Source organism: Panthera leo, chromosome F2 (assembly GCF_018350215.1).
Source record: "Panthera leo isolate Ple1 chromosome F2, P.leo_Ple1_pat1.1, whole genome shotgun sequence".
Taxonomy (NCBI): domain Eukaryota; kingdom Metazoa; phylum Chordata; class Mammalia; order Carnivora; family Felidae; genus Panthera; species Panthera leo.
In genome coordinates this window covers 18,918,311-18,927,940 of record NC_056695.1, presented here as the reverse complement: position 1 = coordinate 18,927,940, position 9,630 = coordinate 18,918,311, and positions in this window count along the sequence as shown.

The following is a 9,630-nucleotide window of genomic DNA, read 5'->3' as shown; positions in this document are numbered from 1 at the left end:
AATTTAACTTTCAAATCAAGATGTGTTGTAAATGTAAAATTATAACTGGATTTTGAACACTCAGTCCAAATCAAGAATATAAAACACATTACTCATTTTTATGTGGATTACATTTTAACATGATTAAGATTTGGGATTTGTTTAGTTAAATACAAATATGATTAAATTTAAAAAGTAACAACGACATGAAGAGCCGCGTAAGTTTTCAGGTAGTGCATGTAAGGACGCAGGAAAGGATGAACCAAAAGTGGAAAATCACAGAATGCTAAAGAGCTTTGGGAAGATACAGGAGATAAGAGAAGGATTTAAAAGGGAAGACGATTGCAATTAGCCCACCACAATGACATCGGTGCTGAACTGATTAATTTAGACTCTGAGGTTCCACTCACCCAGTGTTAAACTAATTTTTCTTTTAACAAATTGGCCTATGGAGATCATTGAGATTAGCATCTTTTAAAGTTAATGAAGGGGAGGCTTCTAAATGTTTCGGTGTGCTCCTTCAATAAATTGCAATGTTCCTTCAGAGGGAGAAGTTGAATTAGTTAGGAGGTGATGAATTAACATTTTAAAGGTGTAAAACCAATTCTCAAGGTCAACGCTTTGTGTTATGTTAGTGGGTCAAATTTTGCCAATGTAAGAGAAGGGAATTTAGGTTGCTGTAAGACTTCATATCATATATGCATTTTCATCATTGGCAGGCATCCCTTTATCTTTTTATTTTCCTAGAAGGAAGGCTTTTCGCAATTGGGTGGAGTAAACACAGTAGTGTGGTCTGGTCTTAGAATCTCTTCCTGTCTGTGGCTTAAGCCAGAATCGCATTCTGATACCTCATTTATTGTTACATGCATTCTTTGTCAGTAGACACAGTGTATAAGATGAGATTCGAGGCTCCGATCAAATTTTAAAATGTGTGTTTTTGTCTATTTCTCTATAATAATAATATTTCCTTTAGATACATGTTTTTTAATCAGCAATTAAATCTCCCTCACTTTTCCAGATTCTGATAGAAGACAGTCTGGGTCCCAGTAAATAATGCTGAGAAAACATAAGGAGAGAAGAGAGGCAAGTAGTGGATTTAGTACTTATTAGCCTTTCTTTTGTATAACTAAATAATGGCTCTGACTCCCTGTTTTCATCAATGCTTCCCAGATCAGGACAGGGTGGAGGAAGGCTGTAGGACACATGAAGGAATCTTAATATGATTTATTTATGCACATGTAAGGTGACCCTCTCGCTCTTCTGATTACTCATGCCATATAAAAAATTTACTAGTTGTTTTTATTTCCTCCTATAGAAAAGATTTAACCAAACACACAGGCTCCAAGAAAAATACGGTCAAGATATACCTTGTTTTTCTTTCCATTTTTTTAATATCAATCAGTGATAGGTTTCATTTGATTTTATGAGAATATTTAAACATTGCTATAATGCATGAAGTTATTTCTACAATTGTTGTCATTATTACATTTTAATGCTATGTATTAAAAGTTAATGGTTCATTTAGTTTTAACTAAACTAAAAATTATGTGGAACCAGTTAACCGAATAATAATGAAAGGGAAGGTGACACAAAAATATACTCAGATATTTTTGTTTTATTGTTATTATTTTTTGAAGCAAAAAAGAGCCCTGTATATTTAGACATGAGTTTTTAAAAAATGAACCATTAGACTCTTTGATATCCAGACTCGAAACTACTTTTTTTAAAATCAATTAATTTATTTTGGAGAGAGACAGAAAGAGAGTGTGTGGGAGGGGCAGAGAGAGGGAGACAGAGAATCCCAAGCAGGCTGTGTCAGCAGCCCAGAGCCCAATATGGGGCTCAAATTCCAGAACTGTGATGTCATGACCTGAGCCGGAATCAAGAGCCAGTCACTTAACTGACTGAGCCATCCAGATGCCCCTGGACTTCAAACTACTTTTAAAAACGTCTTGTCCTGGGCGCCTGGGTGGCTCAGTCAGTTAAGTGTTCCATTCTTGACCTCAGCTCAGTTCATGTCTGATTGTTCTTGAGTTTGAGCCCCACATCGGGCCCTGTGCTGGCGGCACAGAGCCTGCTTGGGATTCTCTCTCTCTCTTTCTCTGCCCCTCCCCTGCTCATGTGAGCTTGCTCTCTCTCAGTCTCTCTAAACAAATAAATAAGTAAGCTTAAATATTCCTTGCCCTATTCTTCCAATAAGCCAGATGGTTCTGCTTCTTATTCTCTAGAACTCACCCCTTGGCACTATTACTCAAATAATTTCCCCCACTTAAATATTCTCTCCCCTCCCCACCTCCTTGAAATCTACAAATCTTTCAAGCACTGATCCGCTCCAGTGGCACCTCTCCCAGCCACCCAACAATCTCTCCCTCTCCTAGATCTGCATCCACGGGTCATACTCAGCACACAATGGTGCCACACACCAGCCAGCATACATTCTGATTGATCATAGCTATATTTTTTTATTCACTGGAAATTATGCCGTATCAATTTTTAACTTGTAACATTTTATTTCTGTTGCCCATTATTAATTCAATGAATATTCATTGACCCTCTGCTCTAGACACTGAGGATAAATAGTGCATAAAAATCAACTCAAGTGTTTCCCCTCATGGAGCTTATATTCTAGCAGGCTTTCATTCACATATTTGACCACATTTTGATTCTTTTTTTTTTTACTGCTTTTGTTATCTTTATTTTTTTAATTTTTTAAGATTTTATTTTATTTTTATTTTTTTAAATTTTAATATGAAATTTATTGTCAAATTGGTTTCCATACAACACCCAGTGCTCATCCCAAAAGGTGCCCTCCTCAATGCCCATCACCCACTTTCCCCTCCCTCCCACCCCCTATCAACCCTCAGTTTATTCTCAGTTTTTAAGAGACTCTATGGATTGGCTCCCTCCCTCTCTAACTTTTTTTTCCTTCTCCTCCCCCATGGTCTTCTGTTAAGTTTCTCAGGATCCACATCAGAGTGAGAACATATGGTATCTGTCTTTCTCTGTGTGACTTATTTCACTTAGCATAACACTCTCTAGTTCCATCCACATTGCTACAAAGGGCCATATTTCATTCTTTCTCATTGCCAAGTAGTATTCCATTGTGTATATAAACCACAATTTCTTTATCCATTCATCGGTTGATGGACATTTAGGCTCTTTCCATAATTTGGCTATTGTTGAGAGTGCTGCTATAAACACTGGGATACAAGTGCCCCTATGCATCAGTACTCCTGTATCCCGTGGGTAAATTCCTAGCAGTGCTATTGCTGGGTCATAGGGTAAATCTATCATATTTTGATTCTAATAATATGTCTTGGTAGTTATTTTTTACGGGTATAGATCTTACGTCTGTAACTATATTTCAAACACTTCTAGGATTATCTCAATCATTGTGTCCAATGTAATGCCCAGAATAGAGCTTACAAGAGTCAAAGAAAACTGGAAGAATCTTTGGAGATCCATTAAAAAAAAAAGTTTAATTACAGAATAGCAAATTAACAAGGAGAGAAAGTGCCAAGCCTAAAGTCACATGGTGAAACATTCTAAGCAAGTACTTATTTATTTAATAAACGTGAAGAAATCTCTAGTTTAAACTCTCACTCTCATGAGAGTCTTTGCCTCATTTGCTGGTTTACATTTTTCATGTCCTCAGTAGTTTATTGGGTAACAGGTTTTCAGAGACATATTTTCAATGAATCTCTCTATTTTTACAGATGGGAAAATGAGCCAGAAGACAATTTAACAATTTGATTTGTTCAAGAACATATCAGCTGAATATAGACAAGCAACAGCAATAGCAGCAAAAATATATCTAAACTGTAACTCGGTGTTTTACAAGGCAGTGAGCAGAGGCATAACTTGCACTGATGAAGAACAGAAGCAAACTTGATTAATCAGAACACAGAGCGATGAAACAAAATAGGGTGCAAAAACAGACACACTCACAGAAAGCCACCTAATTTGGAAACATAACACTCATAAATTTTAAAATTCATGCTGTTAGTCAGTTTAGAACTTCTAGCCCAGATAAGATGGCATAGATTTCCTTTTTCTCTGCTCCTCCTGACTTAGTACAATTATAAACCCCAGAAAGAATACAATAGGCAGCCAAAGGAGAACTCTGAAAGGTGGCAAGAGGAAGGAGAACTGGTTTGGGACCCCCACGACTGGAGGAATAACACAATGGCCTCATCCCATAATTAACAGAAGAAAGTCACCTAAGCCTGGTGTTTCCTGATACCCAGTCTAGCAACAGAAGGAACAGCTCAGGTAAGTTCATTGATCCTCCTGAATCTAAGAGGTGTTCCACCAACATCACTAGACAAAAACAAAAATTGAGAGCCTGGACAATTTAAGTGGCCAGGGAAAGGGTTTAAATCACAAATGTACCAGCTGTAGGAAATCAACCAAAAACCTTAGTGACATGGCGACTTTTTTTTTTTTTTTTTGACCTCACATGGTCATGATTCTTCTCACTGTATAACAGAAATACATTATTTTATTGGAGGGTATAGAGAGGAGTATTTCACTTGTTTCCATATTTTGAGGTCTTTTTCACCCTTTTTTTAATTTGGGGATCTCTCTCTACAATATGTCACAGTATTTGAAAGCTAATGACTGAAATGACCAATGACTGCTTAGCAGTGAAGTTTATCCCCACTCTCACAGGGTACTTCTATGTGGAAACCTGCCAACATGACCAGTGAATATTGGATTGTGCTTGTGTTGACTATTGTGTTTCCAACATAATTATTTTTTGGAATTGATTTGTAGCACCACTAGGAAATGCTGGCATAGAACTCCAAATCTGTTGTTGAGCCTACATTAAACTTTAATGAATATAATGGAGGGAAATTGGCCCTGTGGTTTAAGAGAATAGCGGGAATCAAAATTTGTGACTTTGTGCTCTTCCAGTGAATATATGAAACTAAAAGTTTCAAAATTTTGTTGCTGGCATGTAAGTTTCTCTTAATTTTAAAATACTTGTCCCTATATAACATTTTTCTGTAATAACACAAATTGTATGCTTCTGTTTTACCTAAGTAATCCTAGAATTGGGAATTCATGGAAGTTTTTGTTCCCATGGATTGTTTCTATGCTTAGAGCCAAAAGGAAGAAATAAATGAAGGAAAAAAAGAGCTAGATCCTAGTGGAGAACACTTATGCACATGAATGTAGTTAAGTGATTTACCTTTGAGTCTTCTATTCATTAAGTTTCCTCTGAAAGCCATACCTGATATTTTCCCATTTAGTTAGGTTAATATCAAGTCATAATGTAATATTATCCTTCATTATCCATATGGCTAACGCTTTTAGTCAAAACTATCAAGATGATATGAACAAAATTCCTTTAGTTAAAACACTATCATGTCAGGCAAAAGCCATTTTCCCCAAAGATCAGATTTGAGAAAATAGAGCAGAGGTGAGGCAATTTGGTGTTATTAAATATTTTAGATGCTAGATTCCAGATCCAAATTATCAGTCTTACTTTCTGCATTACACATATTCTAAAGGTAAGGGTGAAAATAATTCAGCTTATCAGTTCTGATGAGACAGAAGATAAAAGGGTTAAGAATAATTAAAACAGAAACAATAATAGTAATGAAAATTAAAGTTTACTGACAACTTATGAGACCTTGCCTTTCATTAAACATTTTACATGTTTAAGTAATTATGAACCTTATAATGTAAGTGATATGTTAATTCTCAGTTTACAGAGATATTGAAACTAAACTTTAAAGAACATACTCAAGAACACACAGCTGTTAAGTGGCAATGTTGGGTCTTGACCTCAGAACCATCTAGCCTTGGAGGACATAGTGATATTCAATATGTTATTCTACCTTCCCAGTAATGAAGCTGTAATGATTGATAACTTGATAGCTTTATCTACATTATTCATTCAACACTTCCTATTTGTCAGTCAGTAAGCATTATGTTTATCTAAATCTAGAGAAGGTACAATTTCAAGAATCTGCTGTTGAACAGAGCAAATAGTAGCTATGTAAATATAATAAGAATTAGAAACATATCAACAAGGGGTGCCTGGGTGACTCAGTTGGTTAAGCCTCTGACTTTGGCTCAGGTCACGATCTCGCTGTTCGTGAGCTTGAGCCCGGCATCAGGCTCTCTGCTGTCCGCGCAGAGCCTGCATCAGATCCTCTGTCTCCCCACCTCTCTGTCCTTCCCTCTCTCTCTCTCTGTCTCTCTCTCTTTCTCAAGAATAGACAAACATTTAAATTTAAAAAATAAACACATCGACAAAAGAAAATGACAATTTAAATTAAAAGGAGACATATGAACTTGAATTACAATTCCAGTATCAGTTGTGATTTATTTCTGGTTTTCTGGTAAATTTAAAAGGTCTAGGATGCCCCTAAAAGTTTGACAGAGCCTTTTAGGATTAGTTGCTTGGCTTTGGTGCTATCTTGGGATTATCAAATTTGGGGAGCTGACTTATGCTAACTAGACTCTCAAGGTCTAGAAGTCTATTTTAGCCACTCTGACTGGCATGAGGTGATATCTCAGTGTGGTTTTGATTTGTATTTCCCTGATGAGGAGTGATGTTGAACACCTTTTCATGTGCCTGTTGGCCATCTGGATGTCTTCTTTAGAGAAGCTCAAGGACTAGAAGTCTAAATCACAACTGTAGCTTTTAATTTATATAAAAAATTTTAATTGCCAAAAAATAAGAATTTTCATTCCTGATTGTCATTTTTTCTCTCTGACGAAACATTATATTTGAAGCCAAATGTTGTAAGTTTAATCCTGGGGCCCAGGCAGAGAGAGTCACTGCTCTGATTTGAGTCTTTGGTTGTATTGTACTCCACCAGATGCACCCTATATGCCACAGAAAAAAGCCAGACTTTGCGTGAGCTTGTCAAAATATTCCACTCACCCTGCTGAGACACAGAAGAAAAGTGCCATTTGTTTCACCTCAAAGTTGGCTAACTAACTTCTGATTGAGATAGTCTTTCTAAAACTATGCTAATACTCTTCATAAGGTAGTTGAGTACTGGTTAGGTAGCCTTCAACCTCATCAGATGTGATGCTACTATTTTATAACAATTAGTTGTAATACTCCCTTTATAATCATAAAACACATAGAAAAATAAAGCCAAACTCTGTCCATACTTTAAAATAAATACTTGCTTTAATATATAGTACATTAATAGAAAATTAAGGTACAGTAAGACCAACAGATCAGGAGACAATTGTGACTGAAGAGTTTGTTACTCATAGTTTCCAAGAGGAGGGGGCATACAATGTCATGGAGGGCCACACAGGGAGCACCAGTGTTGATCAGGAGGCAGAGGAAAGTGGAGGGTGGGGAACTATGGGAAAGAGCCTTTACTGTTATTTCCACAGGAAAGAAAAGGTGAGGCAGGGTAAGCAGACTTAGGACTGGCTAGTTTGAATAATTTCAGCAGACTCCTGAGCACAGGGGCTCCCCTAGTTGTCTGGTACCTGGTCCTGGGGTGATTAGAGCAGATGGATAGTGACCTGAAGTGGGAGAGCCTATAAAGGAGATGGTTGGGGTGTAGGCTCTGGATTGGCTGGCTTGTATTTGAAAAGCATGCCTTCAGGCAAAGTGTTTACTATCTCTAGCGACTGGCTAAGCCAGAGAGGGGCAATCCCAATAGGGTCAGCAAGACCCTCTGTCTTAGAATATAGAAAATGGAAAGACACGGTTGGTACAACATTGTTCCCTAAATATTAAAAGAACTTGATTTATAATATGTATTTCAATATACAGATGCTCAGGCATGACTACACTAGAAGATGTAATGAAATGATCAGATCTTTGCATGAATACATAGAATCACTGTGAGAATGGCATAAGAGCAGACTGATGCTGGTGGGGGTTTTCATTTATTGCTTCTTTGTATAGGTTTATTTATTTATTTTTTTGAGATTAGAATATCCTAATTAGCATTGTAACCAGGGGATTACCTTCCCCAAAATTCTTAGAAAAAAAATTTTGCATGGTAATGACCTTTCCTGAGATTTCAGTATATATTCAACAATAAAGCGTTCAAAAACATTTTGAGTCTCTGTGTAAAACCGAATTGGATTCTAGGCTTAGCTAATTATAGCTTGTCCTCTATGTTTATGCCAACAGAGACATGGAAAGTAATGTCCAACATAGGAAAATTCTTGGTTTTTCTCACGCATGGCACTGCCTAGCATTCCTAGCACCAGCCCATTAGACACAGTGGTAGAGTCAGTTCTGGATTGTGACATACTCCTAAAAACACCTGTCCTGCAATTAAAAAACCACAGGGCTTGGGGCACCTGGGTGGCTCAGTCGGTTGGGCGGCCGACTTCGGCTCAGGTCATGATCTCGCGGTCCGTGAGTTCGAACCCTGCGTCGGGCTCTGTGCTGACAGCTCAGAGCCTGGAGCCTGTTTCAGATTCTGTGTCTCCCTCTCTCTGACCCTCCCCCGTTCATGCTCTGTCTCTCTCTGTCTCAGAAATAAATAAACGTTAAAAAAAATTTTTTTTTTTAAAAAAACACAGGGCTTATGGCAGGGGAAAATGAAGTTACAGGCAAAACACTCAAAAATTTTGTCAGCAATGTGTTAAGAAAGACATATTGAAACCTAATAAAAATGGTAGCAAAATTTTAAATGTGTTCAATGTTAGTAAGTATATACATTCTAGGGTAAATACGGCACTTAGCCTTGCAAAAGACCTGGAGTTTGCTTGGGGAAGTGAGGGTGAGAAGGGCTTTAGCCCTCAAGTTATTATGAAGTGATCAAAGAAAGGTTTTCTGAAAATGAGGTGGGGGAGGGTTTGTAGTATCAAATGTGGATGAGTATGACTCATTGTCCTCCTGTTGGTGATCTCTCTCAGCCTTACTTCCCCGGGGCACGTCCTTTTCCTTTGAAATGTAGATCTTTTGGAGCATGTGTTTATATTAGATACCTACTTCATCAAAATTGAAATTTTGATTTAATAGTGTAACCTTAGTCTTCAATTAACATCCACCTTGCTGCTGGACATTTTTTTTTCAGCTTTCCCATCTGCATTAGGAGCTTCACCTGGTGGCTGAAGATGTTGGAAATAGTGGTGATGTTGGAAACCACTAAAACTTGTGGAGGCCACTTTCAGGAAAACAGGCTTGAGCAACGGAATGTAGAAAGGGCCCACAGTGCCCACCTGGCTAAATACAGACAGGCCCAGCGGGTGACCCGCCTCAAAATATCCACAGGCCCTGACTGACCAATGGGCTACTTACAACCAGGCACGGTTACCAAAAAAGGGAAAATTCCATATGTTGCTATTACCTCCTCACCTTTCCTCCTTAGAAGCAGCCCCCTCCCACTAGCTCCTGGCAGACAGCCTCTCTTCTGCTGTCCTGCCTGCCACTCCCTTGCGGCATATTCAATAAACTCCCGTCTCCTTTGTTCTGGCTTAAGTGAATTCCTTTACCTCCCACACCTCCGGCTCCTACCTCATCATCGTCCCACATCTGGGGCTGCATCCAACCAAGATATACCCCATTTAGACACCACAAACCTGATACTACTAGCACCGAGAGGATCCTTAGAAGGATTGGATGATTTCCATTGGGATCCTCCAGTGCTTTCTCTTTTCTAAGCACTACTTGGTGTTTTGAACCAGAATTCTTAAATAGATTTGGGA